Here is a 21,758-nt window from a genome sequence, read left to right on the forward strand (position 1 = left end):
TGAGCATATTACCACTGTTAACCAGTGTCAAAGTGCATGTGCTTCTCCCCTAAACATGATGACATTGGTGTGTACCTGATTGGCATATTTGTGGTACTGGTAAGTCTGGTGTAAAGTGGTATACCATATACCGAGGGCCCGTACTTCAAATGATACTGATGAGCTGCAGCACTGATTGTGCCACCCACATAAGTAGCCTTTCAAACCGGTCTCAGGCCTTCCATAGCAGTGCCTGGTGTGCAGCTTACTTCTACTTCGATTTCACATTTAAAACTACTTGCCAAGCTTTAAACTAATGTAGGTCCTAGGTAAACCTAATGGCAGGGTTCTATGAAAGTAAAAGGTAGGACATGTACCTATATGTTTTGGATGCCCTGGTCATGACAAGCTGCCTATTTCATTGTTCACTAATGAGTGGCCTACCCTTCTCATAGGCCAGCATTGGGAATTCCTTAATATACTTTTAAGCTGTAATTCCCTATCAGAGCGGAGTAGCTTCATCATATTTGATATTTTTGGAATGGTAATGATAAATTCTCCTTACTGGTGAAGTTGGATTTAACATAAGTGCTTTAGAAATGCCACTTTTAGAAAATGTACATTTCCCTGTAGTTACTGTGCTTTGAGCCTGACAGCCAGTCTCCAATACATGTGTGGGCTGGGTGACAGCTGCACTTTGTTAAATCCCTCTAGACAGCTACAAAGAGAGGATTGGCTGGGTGTGAAAGAGGACTCATATGAATTAATCTACATTTTGATAACTTGCCTGGGCAGGAAGGGGGAGAGGTGGCTCACACTTACACCTGAATAGGCTGTGTCCTGTCGACACACAAAGCACAGATGTACCCCCACAGGGTCAACCTGGCAGACAGGACTGGATTGAAACAGATTCATGGGTACTTCAGAGAGTTCCTTTGAAGTCACCCCCTACATCAAAGGCACTTTTGGGTATACGTACTGGGGCTCTGTCCCCACCAAACAAGACACTTATGGATCTTGAAATGAACCTCTGTAGAACGACTGCTGTGCTGCTTAAAGGACACAACTGGACTGCTTTTAAGGAAGGACTGCTTTTCTGTGTGTTGCCCTTCTTCCTGCTGCTCCCTGAATGCTGGAAGGACTCTGTCTTCCCTCCAAGTGATCTCCACGGGCTTGCTGGCTTGCCTCCTGTTCTTCTGAACTCTCAGGGACACAAAAGACTTCCTACAATTCTGCTGGTGCTGCTGAACCATGCATTCTGTGAGTCTTGCCCTTGCTTGAGGTGCCCCCTCCAGGCTCTGGGGCTAAGAAGTGGGTTCTGCAGCAGTTTTCATTAGAAACTGATGCATTGCATCAACTGCATGAGAAATTCTACTGTATCGCATTCCAACGCCGATGGAAAGGCTGACTGACTACAGCAAATCCACAGCCTGCGCGGCTCAACAACGATGCATTGCCTTCACTTCAGCAAAGCTCAACTATGACAAAGCACCCCGACTGAGTGGAAAATATTGCCACATCGAGCTCTCAGTGCTCCATCCAACTTCTTTCTCAGCCAGCCCTGCATGGGTCCTGTATGCAGGCTGCCCTCCATCGCGGTCGGCCTGAACTTTGGATTTGCTCCTGTCCCTTGCGACCTCATGTAACCTTTTGACTGCTAGTGACCTCCAAGCACTATTTTTGATGTAATCTTAAAACATTCATATTGCGACTTCTACTGATTGGATTTTTGTTGTTTTGGTCTTGTTTTACTCAGAGAAAAAAATCTCTATTTTATAAACCTTTTGGTGTATTCATTATGTTGCTGTGTGTGTGTTGCACACATACTTTACACATTGCCTCTTTAGAGAAGCCTGACTGCTCTATGCCAAACTACCAGCGAGTGAACCCAGGTTATCATATTGTGTATCTAACTCACCCTGACAAGAGTGGTGGTTCATGCCTGTCCTGGGTGCATACCTCAGCCAACCAGGAATCCCATTTCCAACAACTTGATTAAACAAGCATTTGCAATGCAATAGGTCTCGCATTAATTAAGTTTGAGCTCTTGGCATTGCTAAATATTGCAACAACAATTGCAACAAAAGTCTTGTAGGCCCAAAAAATGTGTATTTATTTTTGTAGAAGTAGTGGCATGCTGCGCTTTAGATGAATATGTTTAAAAGTAAAGTGTGCCATACTGTGATTGCTACAATAGTTAATTGTGGATGTGTTAACAATTGATGTGTGCACTGATGGCTGGTGGTGTGTGTGCCTGTAGAAATTGTGCACTGATGGCTGGTGGTGTGTGTGCCTGGTGGAAGTGTGCACTGCTGGCTGGTGGTGTGTGTGCCTGGTGGAAGCGTACACTGACGGCTGGTGGTGTATGTGCCTGGTGAAAGCGTGCATTGACAGCTGGTGGTGTGTGCCTGGTGAAAGCGTGCACTGAACGCTGGTGGTGTGTGTGCCTGGTGAAAGTGTGCACTGATGGCTGGTGGGGTGTGTGTGCCTGGTGAAAGCGTGCGCTGGCGTCTGGTGGTGTGTGCCTGGTGGAAGTGTGCACTGACGGTGTGGTTGTGTGTGTGGTTGTGTGTGTGGGTGAGTTTGTGTGTGTGGTTGTGTGTGTGTCTGTGTGTGGTTGTATGTGTGGTTGTGGTGTGTGTGTGGCTGTGTGTCTGTGTGGTTGTGTGTATGTGTGGTTGTGTGGGGGTAGTGTGTGTGGTTGTGTGTGTGGTTGTGTGTGTGGTTGTGTGTGTGTGGTTGTGTGTGTGTGGTTGTGTGTGTGTACGTCGGACCATATTACATAAAGTTCTGCGCCTCTGCGAAAAAGAGATCCCTAGGTTTTCCGGGATTTTGCTGCTTGTATGTTAAGCAGAGACTAGTGAACGAGCTTCACGCGAAACCTGTTCTCGATCATGCTTGGTGGAGGCTAATATCAAGGGCTTGATATTTAGGAAACGGTAACAGATGATGTAGTTACTCTCCAGAATAGTAGTTCTACTATTTCAGATACAATGAGGAAAAAAATATTTATAAGTACAGTAAGGAGTACTCTAGTATGTACTCTCATCTGTCCCAGAACATGTATTGTATTGTATTGTAATTGCATTTATATTACTACACCTGACGAGGCGTCAAAACGCTTTTTCGGCCAGTAGCACGCTACTCCGGGACCCATAGAGGATTAGTGTTGAATTTGTATAGTGAAACATCCAAGTACATTTTAAGTTGTGTATAGGTTAGTCAGTTATTTGGATTTGGAATGATAGCAGAAGGATAGAGGAGGAAAAAAGGTTTGTATTTATATAGCGCTTGTTACCCCTGATGGGGTGTTGAAGCACGCTGCTCCGGAAGCCCATAAAGGATTAGTGGTGAATTAGTATGGTGAAATATGAAAGTAATTTCAGTGGTGGATATTAGTCAGTTATTTGGAGTGAGAAGGAAAGCGGAGGGATAAAAGGGAAGAAAGGTTTGCATTCATATAGCACTAGTTACCCCTGACGGATGTTGAAGCGCTTTTCTGGCGAGTAGCACGCCACTCCGGAACCCATAAAGGATTTGCGTTGAAAATTAGTATAGTAAAATATGAAGTAATTTGAGTAGTGGATATGTTATTCAGTTATTTGGGTAGAGAAGGGTAGGTGGTGGGATAGTGAAGGGAAAGAGGTTTGTATTTATATAGCGCTTACTACCCCTGATGGGGTTTTGAAGCGCAAGTGGCACGTTACTCTGAAACCCATCAGGATTAGTGTTGAATTAGTATGATGAAACATCAAAGTAATTTTAGTGGTGGATATGTTAGTCAGTTATTTGGAGTGAGAAGGGTTCGGGAGGGGTAGAAAAGAGGAAAAAGTTTAGAAAGGTTTGTTTTGGGGGATCGGTATAGTAAAAGAGGTGTCAGATGATGCAATGAGGATTAGTGTAGGGGAGAGTCTAGAAAGGGTTATTTTGAGGATCATAGTAGTGGTATGGGGTTTGGGATAAATGAGAGAGTGCATGTAAAGGATATATTGATAGATGTATAGGATGAGAGATAGGGTAGTGCATTGGAAGGAGTAGTAGAAGAAGTTTGAGATGAGTCAGAAGGTTGGGCTAGAAGATATATTGAGCGAAATATAGGCTGAGAAATAAGGAAGTGCATTGGAAATGCTAAATTAGAAGAAAGTGATAAATATATAGATCCATAATTACATTGAAAGTATATAGATACATAAAGGAGGTATATATATTGGGCAGTATTTCTGGCCCTAGTCCAGACCAGTCTCAAACAGGCTCAAACAGGAAACTGCCCTTGTCCTCTCTGCCCTTAGCCTCGATGCCTGGGCTGAGACGCCCTAAGCCTGGCCTTTTTTATAGCCCTAGTAATCAGGTGACCCCTTCAGCAAATGGGAACCCTCGCCCTAACACTATCCAATCACAACACTAGCCCTAAAATCTAGAACCAATAGGAGACCAGGACCTTACAGCCAATCTTAGCCCTAGTCCAAGCACCCAATCAGTTCAAGAACCATGACCTCTACATCCAATAAAGGCTCTAGCCCTACCAGTAGTCCCAAAAACAAGTCCATGCAACCAATGGCACAGGTAACCTAGTCCCTACTACCAATAGAACGCCTAACCCTATTCTAAGTCCAACACTTAGTCCAGCAACCAATCACACCAGAAGCCCTAATTGCTACTTCCAATTAAAGGTCTAACCCTAGCCCTAGTCCCACCCTACTCCCAACAACCAATAACATAGGAAGCCCTTGTCCCTACTTCCAATAGAAATCCTAACCCTAGCCCTAGTCCCAACCCTACAATGATTGAATCACAGACGCAGAAACCAATCAGAACCCTCAAATACCCAACCAATGAGGACATTAACCCTAATCCAATAGAAACACCAGCTACAACCACCAATCAGTGTAGACATATACCAACCACTAGCAGACCATATAAGATCCCAGCGACCTCAGACAAGGTTTTCTGGCCAGGGAGTTGGAAGCTGTTTCTCCTGTTCAGAATCTCCTAGGAGACAGACAGTCTCAACCCACACTTTGGACTTCAGCAGGTAAAGGGCCTCACTAACTTGAAATCTAACAATACTGTTTGAATAAAGCTTTACTCCCCCTGCTGCGCAAAAAACGAAGTGCACAGGCCCTGATGTAGAAGAATCCCTGTTGCTGGGGGGGTGAGGCAGGGGGGCTGGTTTCACTGGCTTGTGATCACAAAATTGTGGTTGGGAGTGCACTGTTTTAACATACAGGTCTTAGCACAGTTCAAAGTAGAAATTTGGAAGGAAAACAGAATTGTCACCAAGGAATGAAAGGGACAAACTACAGAGGTTGGACTGCGAATCCCACAATTCAACACACTAAATGGAGGCAATCATGGGCAGGGAAAACCACAAATTTAAAACACAACACAGGTGATAAGATATGCAATTGCAGGCAGTCCTTTCTATTCTAGGATATTCTATACGAATATTCCCTGAAGGTTCCCATTTTAGAAGATAGAAGCCAATTCACAGAAGCATGTGATAGTATGTAAAGGAGAATTACTGGAGTCCTATTGTATGTGCTCCAAAATGCCTTTGTAGATAGGCCCCACTGTGTATCATGTATATGCACCTCCACCTCTCAGAGGCACGAGAGTGCTGTTAATTAGAATATGCAGAGAAAGCTGCTGCTTGCATTCACGTGCACATTTATTACATGTAAAAAAATAAAACAAGGTATGCAGTATTCACACTACTAAAGAAGGCACCTGCTGCCCTTGTACTATCTACTGTAATTAGGGTGGCATCTCACCAGACCTGGCCATTGAGCCTTTGAGAGCCCTTCTAAGTGGATTGGAGAGTTTCTGTTGTTGTTTTGTTTTAAAATCCCTCTTATCTACCTATCCCGGGTTTAATCTGACCACCATAGAAGAGGCTCCCTGAACCTATTGAGGTGTTAAAACACAGCACACTTCAGACAACGGCATACAAGCAGATCTTACGAGCCCCTTTCACATTCAGGAACGCAGGCCAATTGGTTCGGAATTTACAAGCATTAAACAAATGTCCGCTTCCTTTCATCTTGGAAGGTCGGGGTGACGCAGGACGAATAGAAGTATGTGACTTTTACAACTTCCTTTGGGCAGGCAGCCTTCCAGTGAATTTACACAAATTAAGCATTGCATAGGTTGGATTTAAAAATAAGTGGACTTAATAAGGGGAAAGAACTTTAAGGAAAGCAAAGGTTGATTGAAGGCGCTGGCAGCGTCCTGTTGCTCATTAAGGGTTCTCGAGTGACATTTGTAGTCGATTTTGGTGGAAAGGGCTGCTCACTGTATTAATAAGCGACACACGATTATTCAGTATTTTGCTGCAGGAAGTCCTAAATGCATTTTTGTCTTGCCATGCAAGGCGCGCGCTTTTATTTGAAATACATGTTTAAATTTCCATCAAAAACAAACTTTTAAGTGGCTCTGTGTGCACATAACTCTTTTGGCTGCACATCTCAAAGGAAACGTGCTGCTGCAGCATTTGAAATGCTTTTAAACATCCCCGCGTTCCGGTAGTCACCGGTTTAAATTAAGCACCAGAGTGCACGTGATGCCTTAATAAAATAGTTGCCAAAGCTACCTTCTGGTGAAGTTCGCGCTATATAAAATTTGTAAGTGGAATTTCAATATGCATTAAGTAGGTGTAACTGCTCCTGAGGTGAGCCCCGAGAATGTTGGCCCTAGGGGCCGAGACTCAAACGCGGCTCCCCGCTCCCCTTAGAACGGAGATGCGGGGGTTCAAAAAAGGGGTGACAACACTGCGAAGCCTCATTAACAACTGAATGGTCTTTCACCGACCTTTGAAGTACTCGGGTGCGGCTGCAATCAGACAGTCGCCAGCCCGGGCAGCTGTCTCGGCCCAGGCTGGCACACACAACAGGAGAGAGAGTGGTGGAGATATGGCTCTGACGCCTGCCAGCGCATATTTTGTTCCTCTTTGGGAGAGAGTCTGTTACAAACACAAATTACCATCATGAGATTATGAAAAACAAGAGCAGTTTCCAAATTAAAAGGGAAGAAGTCATTCTGGTCTGTGCAGGGCCCGAGCGAGATGAGTGTGCAACCTGTTGCAGTCTGTGCCAGCTTGTGCACAAACTATGATCTGTGCAGGGACTGAGCGAGATGAGTGTTCAACTTGTCTACAATTTGTGCCAACTTATTCGCAAACTATGGTCTGTGCTGGGCACGAGCTGGGCCCGAGCGAGATGAGTGTGCAACCTGTCTGCAGTTTGTGCTAACTTGTGCGCAAAGTGTGGTCTGTGCAAGACCCGAGCGAGATGAGTTTGCACCCTGTCTGAAGTATGTGCCTGCTTGTGTGCAAACCATGGTCTGTTCAAGGCTCGAGCAAGATAAGTGTACACCATGTCTTCAATTTATGCTCACTTGTTCACAAACTATGGCCTGTGGAAGGCCCCTAAATGAGATGAGTGTGCAGCCTGTCTGCAATCCATCCCAGCGTGTGCGCAAACTATGGTCTCTGCAGGGCCCGAGCGAGATGAGTGTGCAACCTATCTGCAGTCTGTGCTAACTTGTGTGCAAACCATGGTCTGTGCAGGGCCCGAGCGAGATGAGCTTGCAACCTGCCTGCAGTCGGTGCTAACTTGTGTGCAAACCATGGTCTGTGCAGGGCCCGAGCGAGATGAGTTTGCACCCTGTATGCAGTATGTGCCTGTTTGTGTGCAAACTATGGTCTGTGCAGGGCCTAGCGAGATGAGTGTGCAACCTGTCTGCAGTCTGTGCTAACTTGCGAGCAAACTATGGTGTGTGCAGGGCCCGAGCGCGATGAGTGTGCAACCTTTCTGCCGTCTGTTCCAACTTGTGCGCAAACTATTGTCTGTGCAAGGCCTGAGCGAGATGCTTGTGCGACCTGTCTGCTGTCCGTGCTAACTTGTGCTCAAAGTGTGGTCTATGCAAGACCCGAGCGAGTCCTTGGTAAATTGTGCGCAAAATGTACTTGCTGCAAGGTCCAACTAGGTGAGTGTGGAGCACTTCTGCAGCGGATGCCAACCTGTGCGCATGGGGGGGTCAGTCCATGGCATTACTGCAGCCCGTGCACTTCACGGTCTGCGCTCACATGGATGGTACAAGGCCTAATGGAAGGCCAGTGCGCGCCCTGTTCACAACCTTAGCCAACCTGAGCAGCGGAGGCCATTGCGCGCCCTCTGCGCAACCTAACTGAGCAGACCGGTTTAATGCGGGCAGGAAGTCCCTAGGAGTGCTGCGAGGCCCGTGCGCGCCCTGTGCACAACCTCTGCTGGTAGGTGCGCAGTCGAAAACCCCTCGGACTCAGCCCGCGTGCATTTTACTCATTGGTTATCGCTGGGGTTTACCCCCACATTCATGGCTTTCATTATCTGTCGGGACAACCTGTAGCGCTCAGGGAAGCTTGTAAATGAGCCGACAGGTGTGTGACATGTCGAAGTGGTGCCCCCTCTGGACAGGGGGTATGGACCATGTGCTTTTGAGGTCCCTAGTTGTGTCCGCTTGACCCCGCAGGACCCCCGCGGGACGCCCGACCTGCATCCAGGGCACTTGAATTAAATGCTCTGCATCACACATCCGCCTGTGACCCGAGCTTGCCCTGCCAGCATTCTGAACTGGTCTGCTTGAGTATTTAGGAGTTATTATCACTCCTATACTCCGTATCACCTATTGTACATTTCCTATCAATGTATTAATTTCTAATGAATGGTGTAAAACTTATAAATCTATTGGAATGTACTAGTTTCAAATTATTGTACAAAAAAGTCTTGTATAATTTGTGCAGACCCAGTTTGTATTTTCTCTTTATTGCATCCGCATGATGTGTTATGTTTGATTTTGGTATGAAAGTGGTGAATGTTTTTTTGATTGTGACATGATTGGGGTGTTTGGATGTATGAAGTGTTTATTGAATGTAGTTTGATGTGTCTTGAATTGTTCCAATTCTCCTTATGCTTCTCTCTTTTAAGAACAGATACATTTTGTAATAATGGTTACATTTCTATAAAATAAAATTGCAACTAAGTAGCAATACCCAATCTTGAATTATTTTTCTTGATGTGGATGATTAGTTATATCATTGAATAAACGTTATCAGCATTGGCACTTTCTCTTGTTATTTGAGCATCTGATAGCAGCTGGGGTGTATCCGGTGACTCTCTCCAGCCTTGGGGGGCGGGGGGGGGGGGGGAGGGGTTGGTGGAGGGCACACCCCCCGGGGAACTTTCCGACGGAGGTGTTACCAGATGGTAATTCGAGGTTGGGTTCATGTACTTGTTTAGGGGAAGCTGCAGGCACAGTATGTACACTCACAGGGTTAATGCACCTGTATAGGTGACACAGCCGGTGGCACACTCTGTACACTCACAGGGTTAATGTACTTGTATGGGGGCACGGTTGGCATACACTGTATACTCACAGAGTTAATGTACTTGTATGGGGGGCAGGTTGGCATACACTGTATACTCACAGGGTTAATATACTTCTAAGAGTAACACTGTATACTCACAGGGTTAATATACTTCTAAGAGTAACACTGCCAGTACACTCACAGGGTTCATATAGTTTTTATAAATGATACTGCCGGCATACTTCGTACTATCAGGGTGAATATATAGTTCTGTAGGTGACACTGTCAGCATTGTTTGAGACTTATACCGTTAGTAAAGTTACTGTTACAGGTGTCCCTGACAGCAGCTTTAGTACTGAAACTAGTATGTTCTACTTTTGTATAGGTAACATGCTCACAGTCTTATGAAACGTGTTAGCGGCGCACAGAGTAGATTGTATATTATCCGCAAAGTAAAATGTGTGTGTGCGTGCGCGCGCACACACACACACACACACCCACACATGTGTGTGTGTGTGTGTGTGTGCATATATATATATATATATATATTTAGTCCATGGCGGGGCATTGTGTCGCTCTCATCGGGTGGTGCGTCCTTTTCGGCAGGACCAAGCCGATATTTATGTTCACAAGCTCCTTCACTCAAAAAGGAAAGGCGCGCTCACGTGGTTGAAGACCACTTAATTGTTTTATTTGGCAGTTCCCTCGGACATCGCACCTGACGCGTTTCAGTTGTTTCTGCAACCTTTCTCAAAGGTTCCAGTCCGGCATTGTCATCGTTGCAAAGCCTTTCCATCCCAACAGGTTGCTGATTTTATAATGTTGGTCCCCATTGGACCTCCTCGGTGATGTTACTTTCACTGCATTATGGGACTTGTGGTTTGCACATTTCCAACCCTCCAGTGGGTGAATGCCTGGTCTGCTGATGTCGGTTTTTTTAAAAGGGTTTTCTGCCATTTTTAATCACGTTCCCTCACAAGCCCACTTTCAAGGCTGTGCGGACCCCTACCTCGGCTGGTCCAAAGTGGCAGCCAATACCCCTGATGTCTTCCGACTGATTTTCAATGGTATTGTATGAGTAAAATATCCAGCTAACTTTTTCAGTGAATTTCTAAGGTTTTTTAAATGCTAACTCCTAACTATAACGTGACAGAAACCTATGTTTTTTTCAGTGAATATATATATATATATAAATATATATATATATATATTTTTTACCAAGCACACTTCCTCACGATGAAGGACGGCACCGACTCCGTGAGTTTACTCAAGATTGAAGTTTATTTTTCAAAGCTGCTGAAAAGACGCGTTTGGCGGAAGCCTCCGCCTTGCTCACTTCACCTACTCAAATGTGATAACAAAACATATATACCTTTTAACAAACACAGTTGCCTCACTGTGATTGGTATCTAGTTACTCTGGTAGCACATTGTATGGTCATGTGATAGTGCAACAGACATAGAAAAGTTCCTATTGAGCAAATGTACATTTTTAGATAAGGAAATACCATCTGCCATAACAATTCTAAAGCATAAACTTACTTGGCATTGCATATCAAATAAACAGAATAATAAGAATAATTGCATGTATGTCTGTTTACGAAAATTAAAGTGTTGGCTTTGCAGATACATGGCATTATCCGTAAACAACAAATCGGGTGAAAACCAGCAAGGAGTCATATCCCAATTAATACAATAACCGACCGGAAATTCAGGGCACTCTATATTATACCCTGTGAATGTAATCAAACATAGTCCTGGTTACACGGCTTTTAGAGCATGTGGGTAATGCTCTCACTATAACAATGACAATTTTATGCAAATGAAAATGGGTGAGTACCTAAATGACAGCAATACTCTCTTTCACCATCATGAGTTTCATTAACCATGTTTAAGGAAAAAACACAAAGGTTGCTACACAGACATCGTCTCCAAGTGGATTAATATATGTGTGTCTTGCATGAAGTATGAACCATGATCATACGCATATTTGGAATTAGCATCATACCATGCCTAGATGTGTACATCTCTTTTAAGGACCCTAAAGTTTCACCCAAATTGTTTAAAACCTGACGTTACCAAACTAGATAGGTGCCAAATTGCTTAAAATAATTAAACACAAGTTACAGAGGAAACAAAGTATTTACACAAGTGATGTTGTAGGTGTATCACAAGCGGGAAGAGGAAAACTGCGAGAGTATGCTGCACTAGTTTATAAATGTACTGTTAATGCTTCATCGGCATTAAGCCCATTTGGAATCTTAGAATCCAACAAGATGATGTATCTTGATTCCAGACGTCTAAGGGCAAGTCTGCGATTCCTCCCTCTGATACTTTTTGCAACGTTGTCGATGACAAAGTATTTAATGTCATAACTGTTGCCAGCATGTGTCTTGTGTATATGCCTAGCCACAGGATAGGTTTCATCATTGTTCGTTATTGCTCGCAGGTGCTGCAATATACGAACATGTGCTGGATGGATGGTACTGCCAACATACCGTTTGCCGCATTTGCAAACAAGGACATAGACTGCGTACTCTGTTTTACATGAGTAGCAGCCTCTGATGGTGTATGGTTTGCTTCTAAAAGGAACAGGGACCTCTTTGGTGTTGATGCCTTGTTTGCATGCTTTGCATTTTGTGCATTTGATGAAACCTCTTTGGTTGTTTAACCAAATGGGTGGCTTGGTGATAGTCGGCGCACTGACTACAATCTGGTTGCGCATCGATTTGGCCCTCCTGAAGGTGATTGAAGGACTTCTGTCACACCATTGCCCTATTACTGGGTCATTTTGTATCAGAGGCCAATGTCTCTGCAAGATCTTTCTAACGTGATTATGATAGGCATTATATCCTGTGATCAATCTTGGCATGTTGGGGACAGTGTTGTTCTCTTGAGTGCTCTTTTCTTTTCTGAGAATAGAAGATCCCTTCTATTCACATTGCGGCATTTGTTTTCTGCTCGTGACAAAGTTTGAGCACTGTATCCTCTCTTGCTAAGTCTGTCAAATAAATTTGCCTTGGCTTCACTCACTCCTTCCTGTGTACTACAATTTCTTGTCATTCGTAGACACTCTGCGTAAGGAATGGACTCTTTAAGTTTAACTGGGTGAAAACTCTGCGCGTGTAAAACCGCAATTCCTGCAGTAGGCTTGCGGTATGTTTTGGTTTGGATTTTATTATTGTCTACGAACAGCTCTAAATCTAGAAATTGAATTCTTTCTTTGCTGGTGGAGCAGGTGAATTTAAGATTAAGACTGTTTTCATTGATTTCCAATGCAAATTTCCCTGCACTCTCTTTTGACCCTTTCCATAAGATGAAAATGTCATCTATATATCTCCTATAGATTATAACATTTTCCTCCATGCTAGATACATGGGTGACGGCTAATACTTGCTCCTCCCACCAGCCCATATGCAAATTAGCATAGCTGGGGGAGAAGCAAGTACCCATGGCCGAACCTTGTAGCTGTTTGTAGTGTAGGCGATCAAAAATGAAGGTGTTGTTCGTTAAACACCATTCTACCATCTGTAGGAGCATGATGGTGTGGTCATGTAGTGCAATGGGTCTTTGATTGAGATAGTGTTGGAGTGCATTAAGCCCGTCTGTATGTCTAATGCTGGTATACAGCGACTGTACATCTAAGGTCATGAAAACATAATCTTCATTCCATTCAAAATCATAAATTTTTCGTAGAAAATCACCACTGTCTTGCACATAAGCGGAAGATTTTTGACAAACACTTGCAAAAAACTGTCCACATATACACTCGTTTTTTCAAATAGACTGCCTATAGCAGAGATTATAGGTCTTCCTGGGGGTTTCGCTGCATTCTTATGTATCTTAGGTATTAGATACAGTTGAGGCATAGTCGGATAGTCATTTTTGAGGAATTCAAACTCTGATTTATTGATCAAATTGGCACTTTTCCATTTGTACAGTTCCGCATGGAACCGTTCTTGAATGCCTACAGTTGCAGTGGGGCTGATTCTGCAGTAGCATTCATGATCTTGTAGTTGTGCCATCGCTTCTTCATTATGCATTTTGAGTGGCCACAAAACAATATTACCGCCCTTGTCAGACCATCTTACAACTATATCTGGTCTGCTTTTGATTTTTGTCATGAGATTATTGTATTTGAACCTCTTTATCATATCAGTTTGGTAAAAGTTCTTGGTACTCAAAAGTGAAAGTTCCTTTAGTTCTTTTATCACATATTCCGAAAATAAATCTAAACCATCTTTCAATAGCATAGGCATGAAAACAGACTTTGGTTTGAAGCTAGTTTTAGCAGCCACGTTGGTATTTAGATTGGATTGAGCTGCTATCTCGCCTGCTGATAGTTGTGAGAGTGATTCATCGTATTCCAAAGCAATCATGTCGCTTAGAACCGCCTTGTCTGTGATAGCTAGCCTTTGTTCTGGTTCAGTGCCTGGTTCTTTATCAACATCTTTTCTTGCACTATTCCAGAAATGCTTTTGTAGTTTAAGTTTTCGCAGAAAATGAAATAGGTCTATCCGAGTTTGGGCATAGTCAAAATTTGTAACCGTGCAATATGTCAATCCTAAAGATAAAATCATAGTCTCTTCCACAGTTAATTTTAAGTCAGTAAGGTTCACCACGGTGTTGTCCATATTTTCAACATTTGTGTCTGTCATTATTGTTTCCTGTTTTTTCTGTAGGTTGGCTTTGTTTGTTTTCCCACCGCGTTTCCCCCAGCGTCTGTCTTTTCTCCGTCGGCTTTTTGTTTTTTGTCTTGTTTCGTTTTGCCCCTGTACCATGCCTGCCGCTGAGTTTGTGGTCGTAGGGTTGCGAGGCGTTGTAACCGAAAATAAGTCAGCTCTTGTGCTGGTTTGGGGATTGTGCCTTCTGCCCCATGTGAACTGTTACTGTCTGTGTCTGAGCCTAAAGAGGAGCTGAGGTCTGTGCCACTTGCGGGAGCTGTAGTATCACCACCACTCGCCGATAACTGCTGTCTCTTGATGTTGTCAAACTTTCTTGCAAACGTGTACACACGCCCATTTATGTAGTCATTTCGGTCTCTCTGAAACTTTATTGCTTTGCGCTCTTTGATTTCCTCCTCATGTTTTACCAATTTAGTCTTTATTTCATTGAGTAGTTTCGTAATTTCGTCTTGTTCTTCTCTTGACTCAAGTTCTTTCAAAATTTCCTCAATTCTGGCAATTAGTTTGTCACGGTCACTGGCAGCATATTTAATTAATATTTTGACCCTATTCTGTGATGCTAGGGCAGAATTGTCAGCCCAGTCTTGCAGCATGGCAGGGTCTGGATTTTCGTATGTGGGGGCTACAAGGATTCTCAGCCCTCTGGGTATTCTTCCCACATCCAAATATCTTTGTAGAGATTTAATCTCCCACCATTTAGCTATTTCTTTTTTGGGGAGCTTTTCCAATTCTCCACATAATTTTTTGGTACTGTTGTCCAGTTCAGATTCATTGTTCAATGCCATCTGTTTATTAGTAGCTGACTTGCCTGTATCAGCGTCTGCAAAAATATCTAATGCAGCTTCCTCCCTTTCCTTTTCCCACTCAGCAGCCATATCTGTCCTTGAAAATATATATTTCACTTGAGAAGCTCACTGTCCGTTTCTAGCTTTTCAGAGAACGGAACTACCTCTCCCACAAACCCTTGCGTTTGTAACTGACTGGCTGACACAATGGATTTTCGCCGTCTTACCTGACTACCCGTGAATGCTTCTCCAGCCCTCACAGGAATCCAGCAATTTGGCTACCGATCCCTGCGCAGCACACACAGTCTCTCCGATAGCGGGTTTCTGGGGGCGCTGCGCGTCTCTCTCCTCGAGGGTTTCACCACCAGTATTCCTGAAGGCACAGCGCTGCCAAAACGAGGAGGGTCGGTGTAGGATTCTCAGGAAACATGAATCCTTCGTATTTTTTACCAAGCACACTTCCTCACGATGAAGGACGGCACCGACTCCGTGAGTTTACTCAAGATTGAAGTTTATTTTTCAAAGCTGCTGAAAAGCCGCGTTATATATATATATATATATATATATATATATACATATATTACCTACTGGAGATAGCCAGTAGGTATATATAGTTAGGATTTTTTCTCTATGGAACTTTTGAAAATTCTATGTCTAATAACGTTGGCGTTTGTGGACGGAATTGGCTGAAATTTTCAGGAAAATGGCACATTTTGTTTCTGAGCAGCCCCTGAAAATTTGGGGGGGGGTCGTCAAGGGGGGGGCGAGAAAAAAGGGGGGTCCCAAAACGCGTTTTTCCCATTCATTTTTCCATAGGGCGGTTGGCCTCACTTTTAGCTCGAACGGCTGAATGGATTTGCACGAAACTTGGCAAAATTGTAGGGACTGTTAGCCCGATGTGCCTTTGCTAGGTCTCAATATATGTGCTTCAGTGGATTTTGAGAAAATAACGTTTAAAATAAGATAAATATCTGTAACAGCGCTCCGGCCAGCGCTCCGGTTCGCGTACTTTTCGCGTAACGGAACTTTGCGATGCGAAGCTGATTGGCTCTCAGGTGTCTGTCAACATTCTAAACAGTCCGGAGCGGCCGCAATCTTGTCTCTCGGTAGGATCGAGAGACAAGAGGAGGCCAAAACAAACGGAGAAATGAAGGAAAGGGGGCAAGGTACACCCCTTCTGACTCCCTAGGATTGATGAGGGGGATATTATAGAGCCACGCGGGGCCCAAAAAAAAAAAAAAAATACGATTTTTTCGCCGTAGAGACGCGTCTTGGTACGCGAACTGGGCAGCTAACCGGCCAGCTAACCGGGAAGCTAACCGGCAGTGTAACGGGAGTCTGAGGAGTAGCTGATTGGCTGTCAACATTGTAAACAGTCTGGAGCGGCCGCCATCTTGTCTCTCGGTAGGATCGAGAGACAAGAGGAGGCCAAAACAAAGGGGAAAATGAAGGAAAGAGGGCAAGGTAGACCCCTTCTGACCCCCTAGGATTGATGAGGGGAATATTATAAAGCCACACGGGGCCAAAAAAATTCCGATTTTTTCGCCGTAGAGACGCGTCTTGGTACGCGAACCGGGCAGCTAACCGGGCAGCTAACCGGGAAGCTAACCGGCAGTGTAATGGGAGTCTGAGGAGAAGCTGATTGGCTGTTATCATTGTAAACAGTCTGGAGCGGCCGCCATCTTGTCTCTCTGTGGGATCGAGAGACAAGAGGTGGAAAAAAAAAAGGTGTAAATGAATGAAAGGGGTAAGGCAGACCCCTCCTGAACCCCTAGGATTGATGAGGGGGCTATTAAAGTTCCCTGCGGGGCAAAAGAAAAAAAAAATTGCAATTTTTCGCGGTAAAGGTGCTTCCTGGTACGTTAACCGGGCAGCTAACCGGCAGCGTAACGGGAGTCCGACATATTGTGTTTTTTGAACGTTTGTGATATGTGCACTTGTGGATTTTGTCTAATTAAGGTTAAAAAAATATATATATCTTTAAGCGTGTTCTGGCGCGCTTACGTTTTGGGTTTGGTTTGCGCTGCAGAGACGATACGTCACGGTTATGCGATGCATCATGAGGCGTCTCACGGGCTACGTGATACGTCACTTAATAAAGAATATATTTTACAGCTATAGATATTAGCTTTTAAAAAACCAATGAAATTCACAGAAAAAACCATAGGTTATAGACCATATATAGTTAGGAATTTGCATTTACAAAACCTTGAAAATTCAATGAAAAAACCATAGGTTATAGACCATATATAGTTAGGGAGTAGCATTTAAAAAACCTTATTTTATTTGCACAAAACCATTGAAATTCCATATATAGTTAGTTGCACTAACTATATATCGCGGACCCGCAATCCACTGCTAATGATGTCACATATTACATCATTCATGACATGGTCAGTGACATCACTGATGACATCACTGATGACATCTCAAATGACATCACTGATGACATCACTGATGACATCTCAAATGACATCACTGATGACATCACTGACATCTCATTTCACATTACTGATTACATCACTGATGATATCATTTATGTGATAATACATCTTCAGACTCTAATATAACCATAGATACACTCAGTGTAAACAGGCACTCACAGACTGTCACACATCCATGGAGTTACTCACACACCTAGTCAGTCATGCAAAGAATCAATCACATCTCCATTTCCTCAACTATACAGTTATACACACCTTACTTATTCAAACATATACTAACACATATTTACTCTCTTATACAATCCTTGATACAAGTTCACAATGATTCATACAGCCACTCTCACATTCACTGGCTCTTATGTTCAGTTATTTATATATGTCAACTCTCACATGGAGTGTGTTTTACATATGTACTTACTTTGACATGTAGCACTGAGATATCCATTCACTCACCAATATACTCATGCACACAGTCAACTGTCCATACAGCTGTTTCTACATGCACTTTTGAACCCATACACCTAGGGAATCAACTGCTCACATATCTATGCACAGAGTTATACACCTCCCAGCCACCCACACACATACTCAGTCTCCCATACAAATACTTGGGCAACCATTCAATAACCCATATAGTTTCTGATATAGCTACTGATTTAAACATGCAGCAGTTTACAGAACAACATAAATAATGATTGCCAAATTAAGACACTTTAATCACTAACCCATGCACTCAGTGAGACACATTTAATCATTCTCTCATACAGTCAGTCATGCACCTACTAAATCCTTCATCCAGACACTTATACATCCACTCATTCTTCAATATGTAAGACATATTTTAACTTTACAGAAACATACAGTCACTGGGTGTTGTCATCAGTGATGTCATCAGTGATGTCATTTGATATGTCATCAGTGATGTCATCAGTGATGTCATTTGCGATGTCATCAGTGATGTCATCAGTGATGTCACTGAACATGTCATGAATGATGTAATATGTGACATCATTAGCAGTGGATTGCGGGTCCGCGATATATAGTTAGTGCAACTAACTATATATGGAATTTCAATGGTTTTGTGCAAATAAAATAAGGTTTTTTAAATGCTAATCCCTAACTATATATGGTCTATAACCTATGGTTTTTTCATTGAATGTATATATAGTTAGGATTTTTCTCTATGGGACTTTTGAAAATTCTATGTCTAATAACTTTGGCGTTTGTTGACGGAATCGGCTGAAATTTTCAGGAAAATGGCACATTTTGTTTCTGAGCAGCCCCTGAAAATATTTGGGGGGGTTTCGTCCAGGGGGGGCCGAGAAAAAAGGGGGGTCCCAAAACGCGTTTTTCCCATTCATTTTTCCATAGGACATTTGGCCTCACTTTTAGCTCGAACGGCTGAATGGATTTGCACGAAACTTGGCAAAATTGTAGGGACTGTTAGCCCGATGTGCCTTTGCTGGGTCTCAATATATGTGCTCCAGTGGATTTTGAGAAATTAACGTTTTAAAAAACAGATATATCTGTGACAGCGTCCCGGGTAGCGATCCGGTTCGCGTACTTTTCGGCTTACGGAACTTTCCGAAGCGAAGCTGATTGGCTCTCCGGTGTCTGTCAACATTCTAAACAGTCCGGAACGGCCGCCATCTTGTCTCTCGGTAGGATAAAGAGACAAGAGGAGGAGAAAAACGAAGGGGGAATTTAATGAAAGGGGGCAATGTAGACCCCTCTTGACCCCCTAGGAATGATGTTGGAGTTATTAAAGGGTCCCGTGGGGCAAATAAAAAAAATTAGATTTTTCGCGGTAGAAGCGCTTTCCGGTTCGCGAACCGGTAGCAAAACGGGAATTCGCCATTTTGTGTTTCGTTTTAATTAAATTACAAGATGGAGGAAAAACAATGTGAGAAATGGGTATAAGGGGGTACGGGAGACGTATCCTGACCCCCTATGTTTTCTGAGGGTGGCTGAGGATGCTCATATATGTTGATACATGTCTTCCAGCGGCTGCGCGTGAGCGGATTTTCATTTTTTTGCTGCGTGACGTCTGTTCACGTTCGATTCGAAGGAAATCAGGAAGTGTTGACCGCCATTTTGTCACTGCGAGTAAATATATTGTTAAAAATAATTGTTATAAATTAATCCGTATTGATAAACATTGTCTGCGCCATCTTGCCTTTTTTCCAATGCCACACTTTTGTCGTGCACGGCAGCCATTTTAGATGCCTTGACCAGACCCACTCTCTGCACGCCGCCGATCTTCAGCATGGCTCCCCACCCTCGCAAGCATCTCCCCCACGCACTGGTCACCCCCGCTCTCTCTCTCATGCATGGGCCATAAACCTCCCCCCATCTGCGCAGCTCTTCCCTGAGAATCACACCCTGTGCCCGCCCGACACCTCCCTTTCACCCTATTCACTACCGCACCCTCTGGGGGTACGGGAGACGTATCCTGACCCCCTATGTTTTCTGAGGGTGGCTAAGGATGCTCATATATGTTGATACATGTCTTCCAGCGGCTGCGCGTGAGCAGATTTTTAATTTTTTTCTGCGTGACTTCTGTTAACGTTCGATTCGAAGAAAATCAGAAATTGTTGACCGCCATTTTGTCACTGTGAGTAAATATATTGTTAAAAATAATTGTTATAAATTAATCCGTATTGATAAACATTGTCTGCGCCATCTTGCCTTTTTTCCAATGCCACACTTTTGTCGTGCACGGCAGCCATTTTAGATGCCTTGACCAGACCCACTCTCTGCACGCCGCCAGTCTTCAGCATGGCTCCCCACGCTCGCAAGCATCTCCCCCACGCACTGGTCACCCCCGCTCTCTCTCTCATGCATGGGCCATAAACCTCCCCCCATCTGCGCTGCTATTCCCTGAGAATCACACCCTGTGCCCGCCCGACACCTCCCTTTCACCCTATTCACTACCGTACCCTCTGACACTCCTCTTCCTCTGTGTCTGATTGTCCAGGCCGGTCCCAGGCTATCACTTAGCCCTGCGGATGTAGTTTATGGCCCCAACTGTAAAGAATCACCCCTCTTCAAAGGAGTTACAGTAGATCAAGGCCCCCACCCCATGAGATCCGTCACACCACACGCGTTCCTACTATCTGATAACGATCCTGTATTGTGATTGGGGAGGGGATTCTCACTGTGAGGGGGTGTGGGATCGAGCCTGAAGCGGAAGATTCCAGGGAGGTCTTTTTGTACATTAAAGTCTTCACAATTATGTGTCACATTAAAAATATATAGCACTCCAACAAAGTAGTATGATTATAACACTTTAATAACTTATAAATATATACAACGCTCCAACAAAGTAAACACGTTAAAAAAAAAACATTTTAAACAAAGCAACAATGGCCTGCTGTGAGTTGGCGTCAGTAGCGGTCCTTTGTGCGAATAGACCGAAGGCAGCACAACGCGCCAAGATTCGGACGGCACCCAGGTGATGTCCAGTAAGTTGTCGCACTGGTCATGGCATCCTACAATGCTGCGCCGAAAAACGGCGTGGGGCGCCCCGGGGGGGGGGGGGGGGGGGAGGGGGATGGCGGAATGAACGGGCCTCCCCCGCCTCCCCAGCTGGAGGCTCCTCTGCTGCAGTGGGGCGCCCCTTTACCGTTTCAGTCGCCATTCTGCTGTTTACCGCCCGCTTTTGCTGCACTGTGCCTCATCCGCCATTCAGCTGAGTTGCGCCCGCTCTTGCGGCTACAGCGTCTCGCCCACCATCCAGCTGAGTTGTGCCCGCTCTTGCGGCTACAGCGTCTCGCCCACCATTCAGTTGAGTTGCGCCCGCTCTTGCGGCTACAGCGTCCCGCCCACCATCCAGCTGAATTGCGCCCACTCTTGCGCTGCAGTCATAGGCGGCTGCCACAGGACTCTTAAAATGGCGGCCGGCTCTTCGGATTTGGGCCTGGTCCACTAAAATGGCCCTGGGACACATTTGAGCTCGGACATTTGCCTGCTAGGGCTTGGGCCCCATTCTCGAAAGCGTCCCATCAGCCTTGAAGATTCTACAAAAGTCATCGGGCCCCCGACTCCCGCAGGCTTCCGGTGGGGAGCGGCTGCCATGATTGCTCGCGGAATGGCCACGACGGAGCCACGAGATGGTGATGCTCTCATGCTGACGCCAACTTCAGTCTGAAACATCCAGAAACACTGTAGACTACCAATTCGATCAGTTCCGGTGAAGCCCCAACGTGACCCGGTAGAGAAGAACTTGCCCTCCCCTCTTTGACTGATGGTTCTTATAGCCTGTCCCTTCTGTTGTCATTTAACAGAACTTTTTGGACTGCTGAAAGGGGTTGTGTTCCGACCGCTGGTTGGTGGAGACATTTTGACTATATTCTGAACCTGCGTTGTCGCGTAATGCATCATATGACGCGCCGCGTTAGCGCACCCGGAAGTGCTCCGGTGCGCGAGGCGCAGCTTCCCGGAAACGATCCAGAGCGCGGCGCGCAGCGCGTAACGTAAGCATAACAGGTCATGTGACTTGTTAATAAAACTTTTCATTGGTTCAT

At 44.6% G+C, this 21,758-nt stretch overlaps 1 protein-coding gene across 1 annotated transcript in view; it reads left to right on the forward strand.

Moving 5' to 3' along the window:
• The window catches only part of PKHD1 (PKHD1 ciliary IPT domain containing fibrocystin/polyductin), a 2,083,594-nt gene that overhangs the window by 342,722 nt on the left and 1,719,114 nt on the right, over positions 1-21,758 (forward strand). The window lies entirely within an intron of this gene.

Source organism: Lissotriton vulgaris, chromosome 6, assembly GCF_964263255.1.
Source record: "Lissotriton vulgaris chromosome 6, aLisVul1.2, whole genome shotgun sequence".
Lineage (NCBI taxonomy): Eukaryota > Metazoa > Chordata > Amphibia > Caudata > Salamandridae > Lissotriton > Lissotriton vulgaris.